We start from the raw sequence: 24120 nt of genomic DNA, 5'->3' as shown, positions 1-24120 counted from the left end.
CCATATAAGAAGACCAAGGAATTTGTTGGGGTTTAAGCTTCCCTGTAGGAGGAAGCGGGCCTAATTAGAATATTGCCTCCCATAATCCTTTGCAATGGCTTATGGTCATGAACTTTTTCTCACCGCTGTCTTAAAGTGTCCTTACATGGTAGCTCTTAAAAGCTGGCCCACTTGAACAGTTAGCTTTGCGCAGTGGCAGTATCGTAGCCCATGAGGTCAATCCGAGGCGTGATTATTGCTAATTGAAAACTTTACCCAATACCCCGCCATGATGACTTGAAATACAGTCAGCATTGGCAATTTTTGACAGGCTCTAAGGAGACTGAAAGATTGGTTTAATAAAAGTTTATGGCGCCCCATGTCCAGGGCGTGTCTTACGTGACTCCCGTTTCTTCCTGAGCTCTGTTGCACCATTCCTTCCGCTGGCTTCTTAGCATTTCCCTTTTACCTTTCTCTCCCACTGAATCCACTTGTTTCCGGCAGCACACTATTCTCACTCCATGCTACGAATTCCCATCCTTCGGCTCATTGGCCTAGCATTTGCCTTCATGCAAATTGCTCCTTCGCACCCTGAATCCAGCTCAATTATTCACACCTAACCACCTGAAGGCACTAAAATTACTGGTAGCTAAGGAAAACAACGATCAGCCACGAGGTTTGGTAATCTTTTGTAGCCTTCTATCATTTGGATTATTTATTTGCTCTTCTTTTTTTTTTTTTTTTTACTTGCTTTATTATTTCACCACAGCCTAAAGGAAAGGCTTCCCAGTGGGCGTGCCTTTGAATGTACCGGTCATGTCATACTTACCTGGCAGGGGAGCAATAGCCATGATCCCTAAGGTGGCTCTCCCAGAGTGAGGCTGGTTCATTGCACTCCGTACCAGTTGACCTCTGCGATTTCCTCAAATGTGGGAAACTCGACTGCATAATTTATGGTAGTGGGGGACTGCGTTCGCGTTTTCCCCTGTGTTTGCTTGTTTGACAAAAATAGAGAGCTTCACCAATTCTGACGAAGGATAATTTCAGCCAGGGCACCCGTCTTCTTTGGCTCTTACTTTCCGCATCAAGCAGGCAGCGACAATCATTTCCTAGGCTTGATCATTTTTATTATCTATGTTTTCTGGAGACCAGTTTTAAGCCAGAATTTCACTTTTTATTTTAACTTTTCAGCTTTTTTTTCATCATTTTTTTATCCTGACTTCTTTTGATTTATTGTATGCTTCAATGCAATGGAAGAAATAAAGAATTGGAGACCTATATTACGTCTTCCAACAGAACGTAACGTTTGATTGAATTTCTGGGAAAAAAAGATTTTCTGGATCAAGGCAGTGAATTGCCGCTTGAGACAATCAGACCAAACCTTAGGAATAGCTGGGTGGTCGCTAGCACTTACTAATGAACACCATGGAATTTTGAAAAAGCCACCACAAATGTTCTTTCAGCCCTGTTGAGTGTGGATGAAGAGAAGACAGGTGCTAGGCAAGGGTCATTCCTATCGATGGAGTCATGAAATGTGTGACTTTGGGGACGAATGTAGACCAGCGGATTGTGTACTCTGCCTAATGGCTGCTGTAGTAGAATCTTGGCAAAACTGGTTCCAAAGAGAGAAAAAAAATTGTACAAGGTTTGCTGCAAGATATGGTTGCCCTCACTCTCTGTTATAGGTTTGGAACCATTCCAAGATGTCATATAAGAAGACCAAGGAATTTGTTGGGGTTTAAGCTTCCCAGTAGGAGGAAGCGGGCCTAATTAGAATATTGCCTCCCATAACCCTTTGCAATGGCTTATGGTCATGAACTTTTTCTCACCGCTGTCTTAAAGTGTCCTTACATGGTAGCTCTTAAAAGCTGGCCCACTTGAACAGTTAGCTTTGCGCAGTGGCAGTATCGTAGCCCATGAGGTCAATCCGAGGCGTGATTATTGCTAATTGAAAACTTTACCCAATACCCCGCCATGATGACTTGAAATACAGTCAGCATTGGCAATTTTTGACAGGCTCTAAGGAGACTGAAAGATTGGTTTAATAAAAGTTTATGGCGCCCCATGTCCAGGGCGTGTCTTACGTGACTCCCGTTTCTTCCTGAGCTCTGTTGCACCATTCCTTCCGCTGGCTTCTTAGCATTTCCCTTTTACCTTTCTCTCCCACTGAATCCATTTGTTTCCGGCAGCACACTATTCTCACTCCATGCTACGAATTCCCATCCTTCGGCTCATTGGCCTGGCATTTGCCTTTATGCAAATTGCTCCTTCGCACCCTGAATCCAGCTCAATTATTCACACCTAACCACCTGAAGGCACTAAAATTACTGGTAGCTAAGGAAAACAACGATCAGCCACGAGGTTTGGTAATCTTTTGTAGCCTTCTATCATTTGGATTATTTATTTGCTCTTCTTTTTTTTTTTTTTTTACTTGCTTTATTATTTCACCACAGCCTAAAGGAAAGGCTTCCCAGCGGGCGTGCCTTTGAATGTACCCGTCATGTCATACTTACCTGGCAGGGGAGCGATAGCCATGATCCCTAAGGTGGCTCTCCCAGAGTGAGGCTGGTTCATTGCACTCTGTACCAGTTGGCCTCTGCGATTTCCTCAAATGTGGGAAAATCGACTGCATAATTTATGGTAGTGGGGGACTGCGTTCGCGCTTTCCCCTGTGTTTGCTTGTTTGACAAAAATAGAGAACTTCACCAATTCTGACGAAGGATAATTTCAGCCACGGCACCCGTCTTCTTTGGCTCTTACTTTCCGCATCAAGCAGGCAGCGACAATCATTTCCTAGGCTTGATCATTTTTATTATCTATGTTTTCTGGAGACCAGTTTTAAGCCAGAATTTCACTTTTTATTTTAACTTTTCAGCTTTTTTTTCATCATTTTTTTATCCTGACTTCTTTTGATTTATTGTATGCTTCAATGCAATGGAAGAAATAAAGAATTGGAGACCTATATTACGTCTTCCAACAGAACGTAACGTTTGATTGAATTTCTGGGAAAAAAAGATTTTCTGGATCAAGGCAGTGAATTGCCGCTTGAGACAATCAGACCAAACCTTAGGAATAGCTGGGTGGTCGCTAGCACTTACTAATGAACACCATGGAATTTTGAAAAAGCCACCACAAATGTTCTTTCAGCCCTGTTGAGTGTGGATGAAGAGAAGACAGGTGCTAGGCAAGGGTCATTCCTATCGATGGAGTCATGAAATGTGTGACTTTGGGGACGAACGTAGACCAGCGGATTGTGTACTCTGCCTAATGGCTGCTGTAGTAGAATCTTGGCAAAACTGTTTCCAAAGAGAGAAAAAAAATTGTACAAGGTTTGCTGCAAGATATGGTTGCCCTCACTCTCTGTTATAGGTTTGGAACCATTCCAAGATGCCATATAAGAAGACCAAGGAATTTGTTGGGGTTTAAGCTTCCCTGTAGGAGGAAGCGGGCCTAATTAGAATATTGCCTCCCATAATCCTTTGCAATGGCTTATGGTCATGAACTTTTTCTCACCGCTGTCTTAAAGTGTCCTTACATGGTAGCTCTTAAAAGCTGGCCCACTTGAACAGTTAGCTTTGCGCAGTGGCAGTATCGTAGCCCATGAGGTCAATCCGAGGCGTGATTATTGCTAATTGAAAACTTTACCCAATACCCCGCCATGATGACTTGAAATACAGTCAGCATTGGCAATTTTTGACAGGCTCTAAGGAGACTGAAAGATTGGTTTAATAAAAGTTTATGGCGCCCCATGTCTAGGGCGTGTCTTACGTGACTCCCGTTTCTTCCTGAGCTCTGTTGCACCATTCCTTCCGCTGGCTTCTTAGCATTTCCCTTTTACCTTTCTCTCCCACTGAATCCACTTGTTTCCGGCAGCACACTATTCTCACTCCATGCTACGAATTCCCATCCTTCGGCTCATTGGCCTAGCATTTGCCTTTATGCAAATTGCTCCTTCGCACCCTGAATCCAGCTCAATTATTCACACCTAACCACCTGAAGGCACTAAAATTACTGGTAGCTAAGGAAAAAAACGATCAGCCACGAGGTTTGGTAATCTTTTGTAGCCTTCTATCATTTGGATTATTTATTTGCTCTTCTTTTTTTTTTTTTAAACTTGCTTTATTATTTCACCACAGCCTAAAGGAAAGGCTTCCCAGCGGGCGTGCCTTTGAATGTACCGTCATGTCATACTTACTTGGCAGGGGAGCAGTAGCCATGATCCCTAAGGTGGCTCTCCCAGAGTGAGGCTGGTTCATTGCACTCCGTACCAGTTGACCTCTGCGATTTCCTCAAATGTGGGAAACTCGACTGCATAATTTATGGTAGTGGGGGACTGCGTTCGCGCTTTCCCCTGTGTTTGCTTGTTTGACAAAAATAGAGAACTTCACCAATTCTGACGAAGGATAATTTCAGCCACGGCACCCGTCTTCTTTGGCTCTTACTTTCCGCATCAAGCAGGCAGCGACAATCATTTCCTAGGCTTGATCATTTTTATTATCTATGTTTTCTGGAGACCAGTTTTAAGCCAGAATTTCACTTTTTATTTTAACTTTTCAGCTTTTTTTTCATCATTTTTTTATCCTGACTTCTTTTGATTTATTGTATGCTTCAATGCAATGGAAGAAATAAAGAATTGGAGACCTATATTACGTCTTCCAACAGAACGTAACGTTTGATTGAATTTCTGGGAAAAAAAGATTTTCTGGATCAAGGCAGTGAATTGCCGCTTGAGACAATCAGACCAAACCTTAGGAATAGCTGGGTGGTCGCTAGCACTTACTAATGAACACCATGGAATTTTGAAAAAGCCACCACAAATGTTCTTTCAGCCCTGTTGAGTGTGGATGAAGAGAAGACAGGTGCTAGGCAAGGGTCATTCCTATCGATGGAGTCATGAAATGTGTGACTTTGGGGACGAACGTAGACCAGCGGATTGTGTACTCTGCCTAATGGCTGCTGTAGTAGAATCTTGGCAAAACTGTTTCCAAAGAGAGAAAAAAAATTGTACAAGGTTTGCTGCAAGATATGGTTGCCCTCACTCTCTGTTATAGGTTTGGAACCATTCCAAGATGCCATATAAGAAGACCAAGGAATTTGTTGGGGTTTAAGCTTCCCTGTAGGAGGAAGCGGGCCTAATTAGAATATTGCCTCCCATAATCCTTTGCAATGGCTTATGGTCATGAACTTTTTCTCACCGCTGTCTTAAAGTGTCCTTACATGGTAGCTCTTAAAAGCTGGCCCACTTGAACAGTTAGCTTTGCGCAGTGGCAGTATCGTAGCCCATGAGGTCAATCCGAGGCGTGATTATTGCTAATTGAAAACTTTACCCAATACCCCGCCATGATGACTTGAAATACAGTCAGCATTGGCAATTTTTGACAGGCTCTAAGGAGACTGAAAGATTGGTTTAATAAAAGTTTATGGCGCCCCATGTCTAGGGCGTGTCTTACGTGACTCCCGTTTCTTCCTGAGCTCTGTTGCACCATTCCTTCCGCTGGCTTCTTAGCATTTCCCTTTTACCTTTCTCTCCCACTGAATCCACTTGTTTCCGGCAGCACACTATTCTCACTCCATGCTACGAATTCCCATCCTTCGGCTCATTGGCCTAGCATTTGCCTTTATGCAAATTGCTCCTTCGCACCCTGAATCCAGCTCAATTATTCACACCTAACCACCTGAAGGCACTAAAATTACTGGTAGCTAAGGAAAAAAACGATCAGCCACGAGGTTTGGTAATCTTTTGTAGCCTTCTATCATTTGGATTATTTATTTGCTCTTCTTTTTTTTTTTTTAAACTTGCTTTATTATTTCACCACAGCCTAAAGGAAAGGCTTCCCAGCGGGCGTGCCTTTGAATGTACCGTCATGTCATACTTACTTGGCAGGGGAGCAGTAGCCATGATCCCTAAGGTGGCTCTCCCAGAGTGAGGCTGGTTCATTGCACTCCGTACCAGTTGACCTCTGCGATTTCCTCAAATGTGGGAAACTCGACTGCATAATTTATGGTAGTGGGGGACTGCGTTCGCGCTTTCCCCTGTGTTTGCTTGTTTGACAAAAATAGAGAACTTCACCAATTCTGACGAAGGATAATTTCAGCCACGGCACCCGTCTTCTTTGGCTCTTACTTTCCGCATCAAGCAGGCAGCGACAATCATTTCCTAGGCTTGATCATTTTTATTATCTTTGTTTTCTGGAGACCAGTTTTAAGCCAGAATTTCACTTTTTATTTTAACTTTTCAGCTTTTTTTTCATCATTTTTTTATCCTGACTTCTTTTGATTTATTGTATGCTTCAATGCAATGGAAGAAATAAAGAATTGGAGACCTATATAACGTCTTCCAACAGAACGTAACGTTTGATTGAATTTCTGGGAAAAAAAGATTTTCTGGATCAAGGCAGTGAATTGCCGCTTGAGACAATCAGACCAAACCTTAGGAATAGCTGGGTGGTCGCTAGCACTTACTAATGAACACCATGGAATTTTGAAAAAGCCACCACAAATGTTCTTTCAGCCCTGTTGAGTGTGGATGAAGAGAAGACAGGTGCTAGGCAAGGGTCATTCCTATCGATGGAGTCATGAAATGTGTGACTTTGGGGACGAACGTAGACCAGCGGATTGTGTACTCTGCCTAATGGCTGCTGTAGTAGAATCTTGGCAAAACTGTTTCCAAAGAGAGAAAAAAAATTGTACAAGGTTTGCTGCAAGATATGGTTGCCCTCACTCTCTGTTATAGGTTTGGAACCATTCCAAGATGCCATATAAGAAGACCAAGGAATTTGTTGGGGTTTAAGCTTCCCTGTAGGAGGAAGCGGGCCTAATTAGAATATTGCCTCCCATAATCCTTTGCAATGGCTTATGGTCATGAACTTTTTCTCACCGCTGTCTTAAAGTTTCCTTACATGGTAGCTCTTAAAAGCTGGCCCACTTGAACAGTTAGCTTTGCGCAGTGGCAGTATCGTAGCCCATGAGGTCAATCCGAGGCGTGATTATTGCTAATTGAAAACTTTACCCAATACCCCGCCATGATGACTTGAAATACAGTCAGCATTGGCAATTTTTGACAGGCTCTAAGGAGACTGAAAGATTGGTTTAATAAAAGTTTATGGCGCCCCATGTCCAGGGCGTGTCTTACGTGACTCCCGTTTCTTCCTGAGCTCTGTTGCACCATTCCTTCCGCTGGCTTCTTAGCATTTCCCTTTTACCTTTCTCTCCCACTGAATCCATTTGTTTCCGGCAGCACACTATTCTCACTCCATGCTACGAATTCCCATCCTTCGGCTCATTGGCCTAGCATTTGCCTTTATGCAAATTGCTCCTTCGCACCCTGAATCCAGCTCAATTATTCACACCTAACCACCTGAAGGCACTAAAATTACTGGAAGCTAAGGAAAAAAACGATCAGCCACGAGGTTTGGTAATGTTTTCTAGCCTTCTATCATTTGGATTATTTATTTGCTCTTCTTTTTTTTTTTTTTTTAACTTGCTTTATTATTTCACCACAGCCTAAAGGAAAGGCTTCCCAGCGGGCGTGCCTTTGAATGTACCCGTCATGTCATACTTACCTGGCAGGGGAGCAATAGCCATGATCCCTAAGGTGGCTCTCCCAGAGTGAGGCTGGTTCATTGCACTCCGTACCAGTTGACCTCTGCGATTTCCTCAAATGTGGGAAACTCGACTGCATAATTTATGGTAGTGGGGGGCTGCGTTCGCGCTTTCCCCTGTGTTTGCTTGTTTGACAAAAATAGAGAACTTCACTAATTCTGACGAAGGATAATTTCAGCCACGGCACCCGTCTTCTTTGGCTCTTACTTTCCGCATCAAGCAGGTAGCGACAATCATTTCCTAGGCTTGATCATTTTTATTATCTTTGTTTTCTGGAGACCAGTTTTAAGCCAGAATTTCACTTTTTATTTTAACTTTTCAGCTTTTTTTTCATCATTTTTTTATCCTGACTTCTTTTGATTTATTGTATGCTTCAATGCAATGGAAGAAATAAAGAATTGGAGACCTATATTACGTCTTCCAACAGAACGTAACGTTTGATTGAATTTATGGGAAAAAAAGATTTTCTGGATCAAGGCAGTGAATTGCCGCTTGAGACAATCAGACCAAACCTTAGGAATAGCTGGGTGGTCGCTAGCACTTACTAATGAACACCATGGAATTTTGAAAAAGCCACCACAAATGTTCTTTCAGCCCTGTTGAGTGTGGATGAAGAGAAGACAGGTGCTAGGCAAGGGTCATTCCTATCGATGGAGTCATGAAATGTGTGACTTTGGGGACGAACGTAGACCAGCGGATTGTGTACTCTGCCTAATGGCTGCTGTAGTAGAATCTTGGCAAAACTGTTTCCAAAGAGAGAAAAAAAATTGTACAAGGTTTGCTGCAAGATATGGTTGCCCTCACTCTCTGTTATAGGTTTGGAACCATTCCAAGATGCCATATAAGAAGACCAAGGAATTTGTTGGGGTTTAAGCTTCCCTGTAGGAGGAAGCGGGCCTAATTAGAATATTGCCTCCCATAATCCTTTGCAATGGCTTATGGTCATGAACTTTTTCTCACCGCTGTCTTAAAGTGTCCTTACATGGTAGCTCTTAAAAGCTGGCCCACTTGAACAGTTAGCTTTCCGCAGTGGCAGTATCGTAGCCCATGAGGTCAATCCGAGGCGTGATTATTGCTAATTGAAAACTTTACCCAATACCCCGCCATGATGACTTGAAATACAGTCAACATTGGCAATTTTTGACAGGCTCTAAGGAGACTGAAAGATTGGTTTAATAAAAGTTTATGGCGCCCCATGTCTAGGGCGTGTCTTACGTGACTCCCGTTTCTTCCTGAGCTCTGTTGCACCATTCCTTCCGCTGGCTTCTTAGCATTTCCCTTTTACCTTTCTCTCCCACTGAATCCACTTGTTTCCGGCAGCACACTATTCTCACTCCATGCTACGAATTCCCATCCTTCGGCTCATTGGCCTAGCATTTGCCTTTATGCAAATTGCTCCTTCGCACCCTGAATCCAGCTCAATTATTCACACCTAACCACCTGAAGGCACTAAAATTACTGGTAGCTAAGGAAAAAAACGATCAGCCACGAGGTTTGGTAATCTTTTGTAGCCTTCTATCATTTGGATTATTTATTTGCTCTTCTTTTTTTTTTTTTTAAACTTGCTTTATTATTTCACCACAGCCTAAAGGAAAGGCTTCCCAGCGGGCGTGCCTTTGAATGTACCCGTCATGTCATACTTACCTGGCAGGGGAGCAGTAGCCATGATCCCTAAGGTGGCTCTCCCAGAGTGAGGCTGGTTCATTGCACTCCGTACCAGTTGACCTCTGCGATTTCCTCAAATGTGGGAAACTCGACTGCATAATTTATGGTAGTGGGAGACTGCGTTCGCGCTTTCCCCTGTGTTTGCTTGTTTGACAAAAATAGAGAACTTCACCAATTCTGACGAAGGATAATTTCAGCCACGGCACCCGTCTTCTTTGGCTCTTACTTTCCGCATCAAGCAGGCAGCGACAATCATTTCCTAGGCTTGATCATTTTTATTATCTTTGTTTTCTGGAGACCAGTTTTAAGCCAGAATTTCACTTTTTATTTTAACTTTTCAGCTTTTTTTTCATCATTTTTTTATCCTGACTTCTTTTGATTTATTGTATGCTTCAATGCAATGGAAGAAATAAAGAATTGGAGACCTATATAACGTCTTCCAACAGAACGTAACGTTTGATTGAATTTCTGGGAAAAAAAGATTTTCTGGATCAAGGCAGTGAATTGCCGCTTGAGACAATCAGACCAAACCTTAGGAATAGCTGGGTGGTCGCTAGCACTTACTAATGAACACCATGGAATTTTGAAAAAGCCACCACAAATGTTCTTTCAGCCCTGTTGAGTGTGGATGAAGAGAAGACAGGTGCTAGGCAAGGGTCATTCCTATCGATGGAGTCATGAAATGTGTGACTTTGGGGACGAACGTAGACCAGCGGATTGTGTACTCTGCCTAATGGCTGCTGTAGTAGAATCTTGGCAAAACTGTTTCCAAAGAGAGAAAAAAAATTGTACAAGGTTTGCTGCAAGATATGGTTGCCCTCACTCTCTGTTATAGGTTTGGAACCATTCCAAGATGCCATATAAGAAGACCAAGGAATTTGTTGGGGTTTAAGCTTCCCTGTAGGAGGAAGCGGGCCTAATTAGAATATTGCCTCCCATAATCCTTTGCAATGGCTTATGGTCATGAACATTTTCTCACCGCTGTCTTAAAGTTTCCTTACATGGTAGCTCTTAAAAGCTGGCCCACTTGAACAGTTAGCTTTGCGCAGTGGCAGTATCGTAGCCCATGAGGTCAATCCGAGGCGTGATTATTGCTAATTGAAAACTTTACCCAATACCCCGCCATGATGACTTGAAATACAGTCAGCATTGGCAATTTTTGACAGGCTCTAAGCAGACTGAAAGATTGGTTTAATAAAAGTTTATGGCGCCCCATGTCCAGGGCATGTCTTACGTGACTCCCGTTTCTTCCTGAGCTCTGTTGCACCATTCCTTCCGCTGGCTTCTTAGCATTTCCCTTTTACCTTTCTCTCCCACTGAATCCATTTGTTTCCGGCAGCACACTATTCTCACTCCATGCTACGAATTCCCATCCTTCGGCTCATTGGCCTAGCATTTGCCTTTATGCAAATTGCTCCTTCGCACCCTGAATCCAGCTCAATTATTCACACCTAACCACCTGAAGGCACTAAAATTACTGGTAGCTAAGGAAAAAAACGATCAGCCACGAGGTTTGGTAATGTTTTCTAGCCTTCTATCATTTGGATTATTTATTTGCTCTTCTTTTTTTTTTTTTTTAACTTGCTTTATTATTTCACCACAGCCTAAAGGAAAGGCTTCCCAGCGGGCGTGCCTTTAAATGTACCCGTCATGTCATACTTACCTGGCAGGGGAGCAATAGCCATGAACCTTAAGGTGGCTCTCCCAGAGTGAGGCTGGTTCATTGCACTCCGTACCAGTTGACCTCTGCGATTTCCTCAAATGTGGGAAAATCGACTGCATAATTTATGGTAGTGGGGGACTGCGTTCGCGCTTTCCCCTGTGTTTGCTTGTTTGACAAAAATAGAGAACTTCACCAATTCTGACGAAGGATAATTTCAGCCACGGCACCCGTCTTCTTTGGCTCTTACTTTCCGCATCAAGCAGGCAGCGACAATCATTTCCTAGGCTTGATCATTTTTATTATCTATGTTTTCTGGAGACCAGTTTTAAGCCAGAATTTCACTTTTTATTTTAACTTTTCAGCTTTTTTTCATCATTTTTTTATCCTGACTTCTTTTGATTTATTGTATGCTTCAATGCAATGGAAGAAATAAAGAATTGGAGACCTATATTACGTCTTCCAACAGAACGTAACGTTTGATTGAATTCATGGGAAAAAAAGATTTTCTGGATCAAGGCAGTGAATTGCCGCTTGAGACAATCAGACCAAACCTTAGGAATAGCTGGGTGGTCGCTAGCACTTACTAATGAACACCATGGAATTTTGAAAAAGCCACCACAAATGTTCTTTCAGCCCTGTTGAGTGTGGATGAAGAGAAGACAGGTGCTAGGCAAGGGTCATTCCTATCGATGGAGTCATGAAATGTGTGACTTTGGGGACGAACGTAGACCAGCGGATTGTGTACTCTGCCTAATGGCTGCTGTAGTAGAATCTTGGCAAAACTGTTTCCAAAGAGAGAAAAAAAATTGTACAAGGTTTGCTGCAAGATATGGTTGCCCTCACTCTCTGTTATAGGTTTGGAACCATTCCAAGATGCCATATAAGAAGACCAAGGAATTTGTTGGGGTTTAAGCTTCCCTGTAGGAGGAAGCGGGCCTAATTAGAATATTGCCTCCCATAATCCTTTGCAATGGCTTATGGTCATGAACTTTTTCTCACCGCTGTCTTAAAGTTTCCTTACATGGTAGCTCTTAAAAGCTGGCCCACTTGAACAGTTAGCTTTGCGCAGTGGCAGTATCGTAGCCCATGAGGTCAATCCGAGGCGTGATTATTGCTAATTGAAAACTTTACCCAATACCCCGCCATGATGACTTGAAATACAGTCAGCATTGGCAATTTTTGACAGGCTCTAAGGAGACTGAAAGATTGGTTTAATAAAAGTTTATGGCGCCCCATGTCCAGGGCGTGTCTTACGTGACTCCCGTTTCTTCCTGAGCTCTGTTGCACCATTCCTTCCGCTGGCTTCTTAGCATTTCCCTTTTACCTTTCTCTCCCACTGAATCCATTTGTTTCCGGCAGCACACTATTCTCACTCCATGCTACGAATTCCCATCCTTCGGCTCATTGGCCTAGCATTTGCCTTTATGCAAATTGCTCCTTCGCACCCTGAATCCAGCTCAATTATTCACACCTAACCACCTGAAGGCACTAAAATTACTGGTAGCTAAGGAAAAAAACGATCAGCCACGAGGTTTGGTAATGTTTTCTAGCCTTCTATCATTTGGATTATTTATTTGCTCTTCTTTTTTTTAACTTGCTTTATTATTTCACCACAGCCTAAAGGAAAGGCTTCCCAGCGGGCGTGCCTTTGAATGTACCCGTCATGTCATACTTACCTGGCAGGGGAGCAATAGCCATGATCCCTAAGGTGGCTCTCCCAGAGTGAGGCTGGTTCATTGCACTCCGTACCAGTTGACCTCTGCGATTTCCTCAAATGTGGGAAAATCGACTGCATAATTTATGGTAGTGGGGGACTGCGTTCGCGCTTTCCCCTGTGTTTGCTTGTTTGACAAAAATAGAGAACTTCACCAATTCTGACGAAGGATAATTTCAGCCACGGCACCCGTCTTCTTTGGCTCTTACTTTCCGCATCAAGCAGGCAGCGACAATCATTTCCTAGGCTTGATCATTTTTATTATCTATGTTTTCTGGAGACCAGTTTTAAGCCAGAATTTCACTTTTTATTTTAACTTTTCAGCTTTTTTTTCATCATTTTTTTATCCTGACTTCTTTTGATTTATTGTATGCTTCAATGCAATGGAAGAAATAAAGAATTGGAGACCTATATTACGTCTTCCAACAGAACGTAACGTTTGATTGAATTTCTGGGAAAAAAAGATTTTCTGGATCAAGGCAGTGAATTGCCGCTTGAGACAATCAGACCAAACCTTAGGAATAGCTGGGTGGTCGCTAGCACTTACTAATGAACACCATGGAATTTTGAAAAAGCCACCACAAATGTTCTTTCAGCCCTGTTGAGTGTGGATGAAGAGAAGACAGGTGCTAGGCAAGGGTCATTCCTATCGATGGAGTCATGAAATGTGTGACTTTGGGGACGAACGTAGACCAGCGGATTGTGTACTCTGCCTAATGGCTGCTGTAGTAGAATCTTGGCAAAACTGTTTCCAAAGAGAGAAAAAAAATTGTACAAGGTTTGCTGCAAGATATGGTTGCCCTCACTCTCTGTTATAGGTTTGGAACCATTCCAAGATGCCATATAAGAAGACCAAGGAATTTGTTGGGGTTTAAGCTTCCCTGTAGGAGGAAGCGGGCCTAATTAGAATATTGCCTCCCATAATCCTTTGCAATGGCTTATGGTCATGAACTTTTTCTCACCGCTGTCTTAAAGTGTCCTTACATGGTAGCTCTTAAAAGCTGGCCCACTTGAACAGTTAGCTTTGCGCAGTGGCAGTATCGTAGCCCATGAGGTCAATCCGAGGCGTGATTATTGCTAATTGAAAACTTTACCCAATACCCCGCCATGATGACTTGAAATACAGTCAGCATTGGCAATTTTTGACAGGCTCTAAGGAGACTGAAAGATTGGTTTAATAAAAGTTTATGGCGCCCCATGTCTAGGGCGTGTCTTACGTGACTCCCGTTTCTTCCTGAGCTCTGTTGCACCATTCCTTCCGCTGGCTTCTTAGCATTTCCCTTTTACCTTTCTCTCCCACTGAATCCACTTGTTTCCGGCAGCACACTATTCTCACTCCATGCTACGAATTCCCATCCTTCGGCTCATTGGCCTAGCATTTGCCTTTATGCAAATTGCTCCTTCGCACCCTGAATCCAGCTCAATTATTCACACCTAACCACCTGAAGGCACTAAAATTACTGGTAGCTAAGGAAAACAACGATCAGCCACGAGGTTTGGTAATCTTTTGTAGCCTTCTATCATTTGGATTATTTATTTGCTCTTCTTTTTTTTTTTTTTTTTACTTGCTTTATTATTTCACCACAGCCTAAAGGAAAGGCTTCCCAGCGGGCGTGCCTTTGAATGTACCCGTCATGTCATACTTACCTGGCAGGGGAGCAATAGCCATGATCCCTAAGGTGGCTCTCTCAGAGTGAGGCTGGTTCATTGCACTCCGTACCAGTTGACCTCTGCGTTTTCTTCAAATGTGGGAAACTCGACTGCATAATTTATGGTAGTGGGGGACTGCGTTCGCGCTTTCCCCTGTGTTTGCTTGTTTGACAAAAATAGAGAACTTCACCAATTCTGACGAAGGATAATTTCAGCCATGGCACCCGTCTTCTTTGGCTCTTACTTTCCGCATCAAGCAGGCAGCGACAATCATTTCCTAGGCTTGATCATTTTTATTATCTTTGTTTTCTGGAGACCAGTTTTAAGCCAGAATTTCACTTTTTATTTTAACTTTTCAGCTTTTTTTTCATCATTTTTTTATCCTGACTTCTTTTGATTTATTGTATGCTTCAATGCAATGGAAGAAATAAAGAATTGGAGACCTATATTACGTCTTCCAACAGAACGTAACGTTTGATTGAATTTCTGGGAAAAAAAGATTTTCTGGATCAAGGCAGTGAATTGCCGCTTGAGACAATCAGACCAAACCTTAGGAATAGCTGGGTGGTCGCTAGCACTTACTAATGAACACCATGGAATTTTGAAAAAGCCACCACAAATGTTCTTTCAGCCCTGTTGAGTGTGGATGAAGAGAAGACAGGTGCTAGGCAAGGGTCATTCCTATCGATGGAGTCATGAAATGTGTGACTTTGGGGACGAACGTAGACCAGCGGATTGTGTACTCTGCCTAATGGCTGCTGTAGTAGAATCTTGGCAAAACTGTTTCCAAAGAGAGAAAAAAAATTGTACAAGGTTTGCTGCAAGATATGGTTGCCCTCACTCTCTGTTATAGGTTTGGAACCATTCCAAGATGCCATATAAGAAGACCAAGGAATTTGTTGGGGTTTAAGCTTCCCTGTAGGAGGAAGCGGGCCTAATTAGAATATTGCCTCCCATAATCCTTTGCAATGGCTTATGGTCATGAACTTTTTCTCACCGCTGTCTTAAAGTGTCCTTACATGGTAGCTCTTAAAAGCTGGCCCACTTGAACAGTTAGCTTTGCGCAGTGGCAGTATCGTAGCCCATGAGGTCAATCCGAGGCGTGATTATTGCTAATTGAAAACTTTACCCAATACCCCGCCATGATGACTTGAAATACAGTCAGCATTGGCAATTTTTGACAGGCTCTAAGGAGACTGAAAGATTGGTTTAATAAAAGTTTATGGCGCCCCATGTCTAGGGCGTGTCTTACGTGACTCCCGTTTCTTCCTGAGCTCTGTTGCACCATTCCTTCCGCTGGCTTCTTAGCATTTCCCTTTTACCTTTCTCTCCCACTGAATCCACTTGTTTCCGGCAGCACACTATTCTCACTCCATGCTACGAATTCCCATCCTTCGGCTCATTGGCCTAGCATTTGCCTTTATGCAAATTGCTCCTTCGCACCCTGAATCCAGCTCAATTATTCACACCTAACCACCTGAAGGCACTAAAATTACTGGTAGCTAAGGAAAAAAACGATCAGCCACGAGGTTTGGTAATCTTTTGTAGCCTTCTATCATTTGGATTATTTATTTGCTCTTCTTTTTTTTTTTTTTTAACTTGCTTTATTATTTCACCACAGCCTAAAGGAAAGGCTTCCCAGCGGGCGTGCCTTTGAATGTACCCGTCATGTCATACTTACCTGGCAGGGGAGCAGTAGCCATGATCCCTAAGGTGGCTCTCCCAGAGTGAGGCTGGTTCATTGCACTCCGTACCAGTTGACCTCTGCGATTTCCTCAAATGTGGGAAACTCGACTGCATAATTTATGGTAGTGGGGGACTGCGTTCGCGCTTTCCCCTGTGTTTGCTTGTTTGACAAAAATAGAGAACTTCACCAATTCTGACGAAGGATAATTTCAGCCACGGCACCCGTCTTCTTTGGCTCTTACTTTCCGCATCAAGCAGGCAGCGACAATCATTTCCTAGGCTTGATCATTTTTATTATCTTTGTTTTCTGGAGACCAGTTTTAAGCCAGAATTTCACTTTTTATTTTAACTTTTCAGCTTTTTTTTCATCATTTTTTTATCCTGACTTCTTTTGATTTATTGTATGCTTCAATGCAATGGAAGAAATAAAGAATTGGAGACCTATATAACGTCTTCCAACAGAACGTAACGTTTGATTGAATTTCTGGGAAAAAAAGATTTTCTGGATCAAGGCAGTGAATTGCCGCTTGAGACAATCAGACCAAACCTTAGGAATAGCTGGGTGGTCGCTAGCACTTACTAATGAACACCATGGCATTTTGAAAAAGCCACCACAAATGTTCTTTCAGCCCTGTTGAGTGTGGATGAAGAGAAGACAGGTGCTAGGCAAGGGTCATTCCTATCGATGGAGTCATGAAATGTGTGACTTTGGGGACGAACGTAGACCAGCGGATTGTGTACTCTGCCTAATGGCTGCTGTAGTAGAATCTTGGCAAAACTGTTTCCAAAGAGAGAAAAAAAATTGTACAAGGTTTGCTGCAAGATATGGTTGCCCTCACTCTCTGTTATAGGTTTGGAACCATTCCAAGATGCCATATAAGAAGACCAAGGAATTTGTTGGGGTTTAAGCTTCCCTGTAGGAGGAAGCGGGCCTAATTAGAATATTGCCTCCCATAATCCTTTGCAATGGCTTATGGTCATGAACTTTTTCTCACCGCTGTCTTAAAGTTTCCTTACATGGTAGCTCTTAAAAGCTGGCCCACTTGAACAGTTAGCTTTGCGCAGTGGCAGTATCGTAGCCCATGAGGTCAATCCGAGGCGTGATTATTGCTAATTGAAAACTTTACCCAATACCCCGCCATGATGACTTGAAATACAGTCAGCATTGGCAATTTTTGACAGGCTCTAAGGAGACTGAAAGATTGGTTTAATAAAAGTTTATGGCGCCCCATGTCTAGGGCGTGTCTTACGTGACTCCCGTTTCTTCCTGATCTCTGTTGCACCATTCCTTCCGCTGGCTTCTTAGCATTTCCCTTTTACCTTTCTCTCCCACTGAATCCACTTGTTTCCGGCAGCACACTATTCTCACTCCATGCTACGAATTCCCATCCTTCGGCTCATTGGCCTAGCATTTGCCTTTATGCAAATTGCTCCTTCGCACCCTGAATCCAGCTCAATTATTCACACCTAACCACCTGAAGGCACTAAAATTACTGGTAGCTAAGGAAAAAAACGATCAGCCACGAGGTTTGGTAATCTTTTGTAGCCTTCTATCATTTGGATTATTTATTTGCTCTTCTTTTTTTTTTTTTAAACTTGCTTTATTATTTCACCACAGCCTAAAGGAAAGGCTTCCCAGCGGGCGTGCCTTTGAATGTACCCGTCATGTCATACTTACCTGGCAGGGGAACAGTAGCCATGATCCCTAAGGTGGCTCTCCCAGAGTGAGGCTGGTTCATTGCACTCCGTACCAGTTGACCTCTGCGATTTCCTCAAATGTGGGAAACTCGACTGCATAATTAATGGTAGTGGGGTACTGCGTTCACGCTTTCTCCTGTGTTTGCTTGTTTGACAAAAATAGAGAACTTCACCAATTCTGACGAAGGATAATTTCAGCCACAGCACCCGTCTTCTTTGGCTCTTACTTTCCGCATCAAGCAGGCAGCGACAATCATTTTCTAGGCTTGATCATTTTTATTATCTATGTTTTCTGGAGACCAGTTTTAAGCCAGAATTTCACTTTTTATTTTAAATTTTCAGCTTTTTTTTCATAGTTTTTTTATCCTGACTTCTTTTGATTTATTGTATGCTTCAATGCAATGGAAGAAATAAAGAATTGGAGACCTATATTACATCTTCCAACAGAACGTAACGCTTGATTGAATTTCTGGGAAAAAAAGATTTTCTGGATCAAGGCAGTGAATTGCCGCTTGAGACAATCAGACCAAACCTTAGGAATAGCTGGGTGGTCGCTAGCACTTACTAATGAACACAATGGAATTTTGAAAAAGCCACCACAAATGTTCTTTCAGCCCTGTTGAGTGTGGATGAAGAGAAGACAGGTTCTAGGCAAGGGTCATTCCTATCGATGGAGTCATGAAATGTGTGACTTTGGGGACGAACGTAGACCAGCGGATTGTGTACTCTGCCTAATGGCTGCTGTAGTAGAATCTTGGCAAAACTGTTTCCAAAGAGAGAAAAAAAATTGTACAAGGTTTGCTGCAAGATATGGTTGCCCTCACTCTCTGTTATAGGTTTGGAACCATTCCAAGATGCCATATAAGAAGACCAAGGAATTTGTTGGGGTTTAAGCTTCCCTGTAGGAGGAAGCGGGCCTAATTAGAATATTGCCTCCCATAATCCTTTGCAATGGCTTATGGTTATGAACTTTTTCTCACCGCTGTCTTAAAGCTTCCTTACATGGTAGCTCTTAAAAGCTGGCCCACTTGAACAGTTAGCTTTGCGCAGTGGCAGTATCGTAGCCCATGAGGTCAATCCGAGGCGTGATTATTGCTAATTGAAAACTTTACCCAATACCCCGCCATGATGACTTGAAATACAGTCAGCATTGGCAATTTTTGACAGGCTCTTAGGAGACTGAAAGATTGGTTTAATAAAAGTTTATGGCGCCCCATGTCTAGGGCGTGTCTTACGTGACTCCCGTTTCTTCCTGAGCTCTGTTGCACCATTCCTTCCGCTGGCTTCTAAGCATTTCCCTTTTACCTTTCTCTCCCACTGAATCCACTTGTTTCCGGCAGCACACTATTCTCACTCCATGCTGCGAATTCCCATCCTTCGGCTCATTGGCCGAGCATTTGCCTTTATGCAAATTGCACCTTCGCACCCTGAATCCAGCTCAATTATTCACACCTAACCACCTGAAGGCACTAAAATTACTGGTAGCTAAGGAAAACAACGATCAGCCACAAGGTTTGGTAATCTTTTATAGCCTTCTATCATTTGGATTATTTATTTGCTCTTCTTTTTTTTTTTTTTTTTTAACTTGCTTTATTATTTCACCACAGCCTAAAGGAAAGGCTTCCCAGCGGGCGTGCCTTTGAATGTACCTGTCATGTCATACTTACCTGGCAGGGGAGCAATAGCCATGATCCCTAAGGTGGCTCTCCCAGAGTGAGGCTGGTTCATTGCACTCCGTACCAGTTGACCTCTGCGATTTCCTCAAATGTGGGAAACTCGACTGCATAATTTATGGTAGTGGGGGACTGCGTTCGCGCTTTCCCCTGTGTTTGCTTGTTTGACAAAAATAGAGAACTTCACCAATTCTAACGAAGGATAATTTCAGCCACGGCACCCGTCTTCTTTGGCTCTTACTTCCCGCATCAAGCAGGCAGCGACAATCATTTCCTAGGCTTGATCATTTTTATTATCTATGTTTTCTGTAGACCAGTTTTAAGCCAGAATTTCACTTTTTATTTTAACTTTTCAGCTTTTTTTTCATCATTTTTTTATCTTGACTTCTTTTGATTTATTGTATGCTTCAATGCAATGGAAGAAATAAAGAATTGGAGACCTATATTACGTCTTCCAACAGAACGTAACGTTTGATTGAATTTCTGGGAAAAGAAGATTTTCTGGATCAAGGCAGTGAATTGCCGCTTGAGACAATCAGACCAAACCTTAGGAATAGCTGGGTGGTCGCTAGCACTTACTAATGAACACCATGGAATTTTGAAAAAGCCACCACAAATGTTCTTTCAGCCCTGTTGAGTGTGGATGAAGAGAAGACAGGTGCTAGGCAAGGGTCATTCCTATCGATGGAGTCATGAAATGTGTGACTTTGGGGACGAACGTAGACCAGCGGATTGTGTACTCTGCCTAATGGCTGCTGTAGTAGAATCTTGGCAAAACTGTTTCCAAAGAGAGAAAAAAAATTGTACAAGGTTTGCTGCAAGATATGGTTGCCCTCACTCTCTGTTATAGGTTTGGAACCATTCCAAGATGCCATATAAGAAGACCAAGGAATTTGTTGGGGTTTAAGCTTCCCTGTAGGAGGAAGCGGGCCTAATTAGAATATTGCCTCCCATAATCCTTTGCAATGGCTTATGGTTATGAACTTTTTCTCACCGCTGTCTTAAAGTGTCCTTACATGGTAGCTCTTAAAAGCTGGCCCACTTGAACAGTTAGCTTTGCGTAGTGGCAGTATCGTAGCCCATGAGGTCAATCCGAGGCGTGATTATTGCTAATTGAAAACTTTACCCAATACCCCGCCATGATGACTTGAAATACAGTCAGCATTGGCAATTTTTGACAGGCTCTAAGGAGACTGAAAGATTGGTTTAATAAAAGTGTATGGCGCCCCATGTCTAGGGCGTGTCTTACGTGACTCCCGTTTCTTCCTGAGCTCTGTTGCACCATTCCTTCCGCTGGCTTCTTAGCATTTCCCTTTTACCTTTCTCTCCCACTGAATCCACTTGTTTCCGGCAGCACACTATTCTCACTCCATGCTACGAATTCCCATCCTTCGGCTCATTGGCCTAGCATTTGCCTTTATGCAAATTGCTCCTTCGCACCCTGAATCCAGCTCAATTATTCACACCTAACCACCTGAAGGCACTAAAATTACTGGTAGCTAAGGAAAACAACGATCAGCCACGAGGTTTGGTAATCTTTTGTAGCCTTCTATCATTTGGATTATTTATTTGCTTTTCTTTTTTTTTTTTTTTTTTAAACTTGCTTTATTATTTCACCACAGCCTAAAGGAAAGGCTTCCCAGCGGGCGTGCCTTTGAATTTACCCGTCATGTCATACTTACCTGGCAGGGGAGCAATAGCCATGATCCCTAAGGTGGCTCTCCCAGAGTGAGGCTGGTTCATTGCACTCCGTACCAGTTGACCTCTGCGATTTCCTCAAATGTGGGAAACTCGACTGCATAATTTATGGTATTGGGGTACTGCGTTCACGATTTCCCCTGTGTTTGCTTGTTTGACAAAAATAGAGAACTTCACCAATTCTGACGAAGGATAATTTCAGCCACAGCACCCGTCTTCTTTGGCTCTTAATTTCCGCACCAAGCAGGCAGCGACAATCATTTCCTAGGCTTGATCATTTTTATTATCTATGTTTTCTGGAGACCAGTTTTAAGCCAGAATTTCACTTTTTATTTTAAATTTTCAGCTTTTTTTTCATCATTTTTTTATCCTGACTTCTTTTGATTTATTGTATGCTTCAATGCAATGGAAGAAATAAAGAATTGGAGACCTATATTACATCTTCCAACAGAACGTAACGCTTGATTGAATTTCTGGGAAAAAAAGATTTTCTGGATCAAGGCAGTGAATTGCCGCTTGAGACAATCAGACCAAACCTTAGGAATAGCTGGGTGGTCGCTAGCACTTACTAATGAACACCATGGAATTTTGAAAAAGCCACCACAAATGTTCTTTCAGCCCTGTTGAGTGTGGATGAAGAGAAGACAGGTGCTAGGCAAGGGTCATTCCTATCGATGGAGTCATGAAATGTGTGACTTTGGGGACGAATGTAGACCAGCGGATTGTGTACTCTGCCTAATGGCTGCTGTAGTAGAATCTTGGCAAAACTGGTTCCAAAGAGAGAAAAAAAATTGTACAAGGTTTGCTGCAAGATATGGTTGCCCTCACTCTCTGTTATAGGTTTGGAACCATTCCAAGATGCCATATAAGAAGACCGAGGAATTTGTTGGGGTTTAAGCTTCCCTGTAGGAGGAAGCGGGCCTAATTAGAATATTGCCTCCCATAATCCTTTGCAATGGCTTATGGTCATGAACTTTTTCTCACCGCTGTCTTAAAGTGTCCTTACGTGGTAGCTCTTAAAAGCAGGCCCACTTGAACAGCTAGCTTTGCGCAGTGGCAGTATCGTAGCCCATGAGGTCAATCCGAGGCGTGATTATTGCTAATTGAAAACTTTACCCAATACCCCGCCATGATGACTTGAAATACAGTCAGCATTGGCAATTTTTGACAGGCTCTAAGGAGACTGAAAGATTGGTTTAATAAAAGTTTATGGCGCCCCATGTCTAGGGCGTGTCTTACGTGACTCCCGTTTCTTCCTGAGCTCTGTTGCACCATTCCTTCCGCTGGCTTCTTAGCATTTCCCTTTTACCTTTCTCTCCCACTGAATTCACTTGTTTCCGGCAGCACACTATTCTCACTACATGCTACGAATTCCCATCCTTCGGCTCATTGGCCTAGCATTTGCCTTTATGCAAATTGCTCCTTCGCACCCTGAATCCAGCTCAATTATTCACACCTAACCACCTGAAGGCACTAAAATTACTGGTAGCTAAGGAAAACAACGATCAGCCACGAGGTTTGGTAATCTTTTGTAGCCTTCTATCATTTGGATTATTTATTTGCTCTTCTTTTTTTTTTTTTTTTTACTTGCTTTATTATTTCACCACAGCCTAAAGGAAAGGCTTCCCAGCGGGCGTGCCTTTGAATGTACCCGTCATGTCATACTTACCTGGCAGGGGAGCAATAGCCATGATCCCTAAGGTGGCTCTCCCAGAGTGAGGCTGGTTCATTGCACTCCGTACCAGTTGTCCTCTGCGATTTCCTCAAATGTGGGAAAATCGACTGCATAATTTATGGTAGTGGGGGACTGCGTTCGCACTTTCCCCTGTGTTTGCTTGTTTGACAAAAATAGAGAACTTCACCAATTCTGACGAAGGATAATTTCAGCCACGGCACCCGTCTTCTTTGGCTCTTACTTTCCGCATCAAGCAGGCAGCGACAATCATTTCCTAGGCTTGATCATTTTTATTATCTTTGTTTTCTGGAGACCAGTTTTAAGCCAGAATTTCACTTTTTATTTTAACTTTTCAGCTTTTTTTTCATCATTTTTTTATCCTGACTTCTTTTGATTTATTGTATGCTTCAATGCAATGGAAGAAATAAAGAATTGGAGACCTATATTACGTCTTCCAACAGAACGTAACGTTTGATTGAATTTCTGGGAAAAAAAGATTTTCTGGATCAAGGCAGTGAATTGCCGCTTGAGACAATCAGACCAAACCTTAGGAATAGCTGGGTGGTCGCTAGCACTTACTAATGAACACCATGGAATTTTGAAAAAGCCACCACAAATGTTCTTTCAGCCCTGTTGAGTGTGGATGAAGAGAAGACAGGTGCTAGGCAAGGGTCATTCCTATCGATGGAGTCATGAAATGTGTGACTTTGGGGACGAACGTAGACCAGCGGATTGTGTACTCTGCCTAATGGCTGCTGTAGTAGAATCTTGGCAAAACTGTTTCCAAAGAGAGAAAAAAAATTGTACAAGGTTTGCTGCAAGATATGGTTGCCCTCACTCTCTGTTATAGGTTTGGAACCATTCCAAGATGCCATATAAGAAGACCAAGGAATTTGTTGGGGTTTAAGCTTCCCTGTAGGAGGAAGCGGGCCTAATTAGAATATTGCCTCCCATAATCCTTTGCAATGGCTTATGGTCATGAACTTTTTCTCACCGCTGTCTTAAAGTGTCCTTACATGGTAGCTCTTAAAAGCTGGCCCACTTGAACAGTTAGCTTTGCGCAGTGGCAGTATCGTAGCCCATGAGGTCAATCCGAGGCGTGATTATTGCTAATTGAAAACTTTACCCAATACCCCGCCATGATGACTTGAAATACAGTCAGCATTGGCAATTTTTGACAGGCTCTAAGGAGACTGAAAGATTGGTTTAATAAAAGTTTATGGCGCCCCATGTCTAGGGCGTGTCTTACGTGACTCCCGTTTCTTCCTGAGCTCTGTTGCACCATTCCTTCCGCTGGCTTCTTAGCATTTCCCTTTTACCTTTCTCTCCCACTGAATCCATTTGTTTCCGGCAGCACACTATTCTCACTCCATGCTACGAATTCCCATCCTTCGGCTCATTGGCCTAGCATTTGCCT

The 24120-nt window shown here is 42.8% G+C and overlaps 29 non-coding genes across 29 annotated transcripts; all 29 read left to right on the top strand.

The window, feature by feature from the left end:
- The first annotated feature begins 181 nt into the window (after positions 1-181).
- LOC134592064 (U4 spliceosomal RNA) lies at positions 182-322 on the top strand. The gene has a single exon (XR_010088745.1). It is a non-coding gene; the product is annotated as a U4 spliceosomal RNA (small nuclear RNA).
- Positions 323-800: 478 nt separating this feature from the next.
- On the top strand, positions 801-967 carry LOC134590593 (U1 spliceosomal RNA). The gene has a single exon (XR_010087493.1). It is a non-coding gene; the product is annotated as a U1 spliceosomal RNA (small nuclear RNA).
- Positions 968-1866: 899 nt separating this feature from the next.
- LOC134592063 (U4 spliceosomal RNA) lies at positions 1867-2007 on the top strand. The gene has a single exon (XR_010088744.1). It is a non-coding gene; the product is annotated as a U4 spliceosomal RNA (small nuclear RNA).
- Positions 2008-2484: 477 nt separating this feature from the next.
- On the top strand, positions 2485-2651 carry LOC134590592 (U1 spliceosomal RNA). The gene has a single exon (XR_010087492.1). It is a non-coding gene; the product is annotated as a U1 spliceosomal RNA (small nuclear RNA).
- Positions 2652-3550: 899 nt separating this feature from the next.
- LOC134592062 (U4 spliceosomal RNA) lies at positions 3551-3691 on the top strand. Its single transcript, XR_010088743.1, has one exon. It is a non-coding gene; the product is annotated as a U4 spliceosomal RNA (small nuclear RNA).
- Positions 3692-4166: 475 nt separating this feature from the next.
- LOC134590432 (U1 spliceosomal RNA) lies at positions 4167-4333 on the top strand. Its single transcript, XR_010087357.1, has one exon. It is a non-coding gene; the product is annotated as a U1 spliceosomal RNA (small nuclear RNA).
- Positions 4334-5232: 899 nt separating this feature from the next.
- Positions 5233-5373, top strand: LOC134592061 (U4 spliceosomal RNA). Its single transcript, XR_010088742.1, has one exon. It is a non-coding gene; the product is annotated as a U4 spliceosomal RNA (small nuclear RNA).
- A 475-nt stretch (positions 5374-5848) lies between these two features.
- On the top strand, positions 5849-6015 carry LOC134590431 (U1 spliceosomal RNA). The gene has a single exon (XR_010087356.1). It is a non-coding gene; the product is annotated as a U1 spliceosomal RNA (small nuclear RNA).
- Positions 6016-6914: 899 nt separating this feature from the next.
- On the top strand, positions 6915-7055 carry LOC134592060 (U4 spliceosomal RNA). Its single transcript, XR_010088741.1, has one exon. It is a non-coding gene; the product is annotated as a U4 spliceosomal RNA (small nuclear RNA).
- A 478-nt stretch (positions 7056-7533) lies between these two features.
- Positions 7534-7700, top strand: LOC134590316 (U1 spliceosomal RNA). Its single transcript, XR_010087258.1, has one exon. It is a non-coding gene; the product is annotated as a U1 spliceosomal RNA (small nuclear RNA).
- Positions 7701-8599: 899 nt separating this feature from the next.
- On the top strand, positions 8600-8740 carry LOC134593582 (U4 spliceosomal RNA). The gene has a single exon (XR_010090043.1). It is a non-coding gene; the product is annotated as a U4 spliceosomal RNA (small nuclear RNA).
- A 477-nt stretch (positions 8741-9217) lies between these two features.
- Positions 9218-9384, top strand: LOC134591003 (U1 spliceosomal RNA). The gene has a single exon (XR_010087845.1). It is a non-coding gene; the product is annotated as a U1 spliceosomal RNA (small nuclear RNA).
- An 899-nt stretch (positions 9385-10283) lies between these two features.
- Positions 10284-10424, top strand: LOC134593663 (U4 spliceosomal RNA). The gene has a single exon (XR_010090114.1). It is a non-coding gene; the product is annotated as a U4 spliceosomal RNA (small nuclear RNA).
- A 477-nt stretch (positions 10425-10901) lies between these two features.
- On the top strand, positions 10902-11068 carry LOC134590732 (U1 spliceosomal RNA). The gene has a single exon (XR_010087613.1). It is a non-coding gene; the product is annotated as a U1 spliceosomal RNA (small nuclear RNA).
- An 898-nt stretch (positions 11069-11966) lies between these two features.
- On the top strand, positions 11967-12107 carry LOC134592059 (U4 spliceosomal RNA). The gene has a single exon (XR_010088740.1). It is a non-coding gene; the product is annotated as a U4 spliceosomal RNA (small nuclear RNA).
- A 470-nt stretch (positions 12108-12577) lies between these two features.
- LOC134590273 (U1 spliceosomal RNA) lies at positions 12578-12744 on the top strand. The gene has a single exon (XR_010087222.1). It is a non-coding gene; the product is annotated as a U1 spliceosomal RNA (small nuclear RNA).
- An 899-nt stretch (positions 12745-13643) lies between these two features.
- Positions 13644-13784, top strand: LOC134592058 (U4 spliceosomal RNA). Its single transcript, XR_010088739.1, has one exon. It is a non-coding gene; the product is annotated as a U4 spliceosomal RNA (small nuclear RNA).
- A 478-nt stretch (positions 13785-14262) lies between these two features.
- LOC134591415 (U1 spliceosomal RNA) lies at positions 14263-14429 on the top strand. Its single transcript, XR_010088197.1, has one exon. It is a non-coding gene; the product is annotated as a U1 spliceosomal RNA (small nuclear RNA).
- An 899-nt stretch (positions 14430-15328) lies between these two features.
- LOC134592057 (U4 spliceosomal RNA) lies at positions 15329-15469 on the top strand. Its single transcript, XR_010088738.1, has one exon. It is a non-coding gene; the product is annotated as a U4 spliceosomal RNA (small nuclear RNA).
- A 477-nt stretch (positions 15470-15946) lies between these two features.
- Positions 15947-16113, top strand: LOC134589648 (U1 spliceosomal RNA). Its single transcript, XR_010086691.1, has one exon. It is a non-coding gene; the product is annotated as a U1 spliceosomal RNA (small nuclear RNA).
- An 899-nt stretch (positions 16114-17012) lies between these two features.
- LOC134592056 (U4 spliceosomal RNA) lies at positions 17013-17153 on the top strand. Its single transcript, XR_010088737.1, has one exon. It is a non-coding gene; the product is annotated as a U4 spliceosomal RNA (small nuclear RNA).
- A 476-nt stretch (positions 17154-17629) lies between these two features.
- Positions 17630-17796, top strand: LOC134591545 (U1 spliceosomal RNA). The gene has a single exon (XR_010088310.1). It is a non-coding gene; the product is annotated as a U1 spliceosomal RNA (small nuclear RNA).
- Positions 17797-18695: 899 nt separating this feature from the next.
- Positions 18696-18836, top strand: LOC134591990 (U4 spliceosomal RNA). The gene has a single exon (XR_010088680.1). It is a non-coding gene; the product is annotated as a U4 spliceosomal RNA (small nuclear RNA).
- A 480-nt stretch (positions 18837-19316) lies between these two features.
- LOC134589662 (U1 spliceosomal RNA) lies at positions 19317-19483 on the top strand. The gene has a single exon (XR_010086703.1). It is a non-coding gene; the product is annotated as a U1 spliceosomal RNA (small nuclear RNA).
- An 899-nt stretch (positions 19484-20382) lies between these two features.
- Positions 20383-20523, top strand: LOC134593459 (U4 spliceosomal RNA). The gene has a single exon (XR_010089938.1). It is a non-coding gene; the product is annotated as a U4 spliceosomal RNA (small nuclear RNA).
- A 481-nt stretch (positions 20524-21004) lies between these two features.
- On the top strand, positions 21005-21171 carry LOC134591527 (U1 spliceosomal RNA). The gene has a single exon (XR_010088294.1). It is a non-coding gene; the product is annotated as a U1 spliceosomal RNA (small nuclear RNA).
- An 899-nt stretch (positions 21172-22070) lies between these two features.
- Positions 22071-22211, top strand: LOC134592054 (U4 spliceosomal RNA). Its single transcript, XR_010088736.1, has one exon. It is a non-coding gene; the product is annotated as a U4 spliceosomal RNA (small nuclear RNA).
- Positions 22212-22689: 478 nt separating this feature from the next.
- On the top strand, positions 22690-22856 carry LOC134591194 (U1 spliceosomal RNA). The gene has a single exon (XR_010088007.1). It is a non-coding gene; the product is annotated as a U1 spliceosomal RNA (small nuclear RNA).
- An 899-nt stretch (positions 22857-23755) lies between these two features.
- On the top strand, positions 23756-23896 carry LOC134592053 (U4 spliceosomal RNA). The gene has a single exon (XR_010088735.1). It is a non-coding gene; the product is annotated as a U4 spliceosomal RNA (small nuclear RNA).
- Positions 23897-24120: the final 224 nt, after the last annotated feature.

This window comes from Pelobates fuscus, chromosome 2 (genome assembly GCF_036172605.1).
Source record: "Pelobates fuscus isolate aPelFus1 chromosome 2, aPelFus1.pri, whole genome shotgun sequence".
Lineage (NCBI taxonomy): Eukaryota > Metazoa > Chordata > Amphibia > Anura > Pelobatidae > Pelobates > Pelobates fuscus.
The sequence above is the reverse complement of the archived record's forward strand: the minus strand, read 5'-3'. Positions and strand labels throughout refer to the sequence as shown.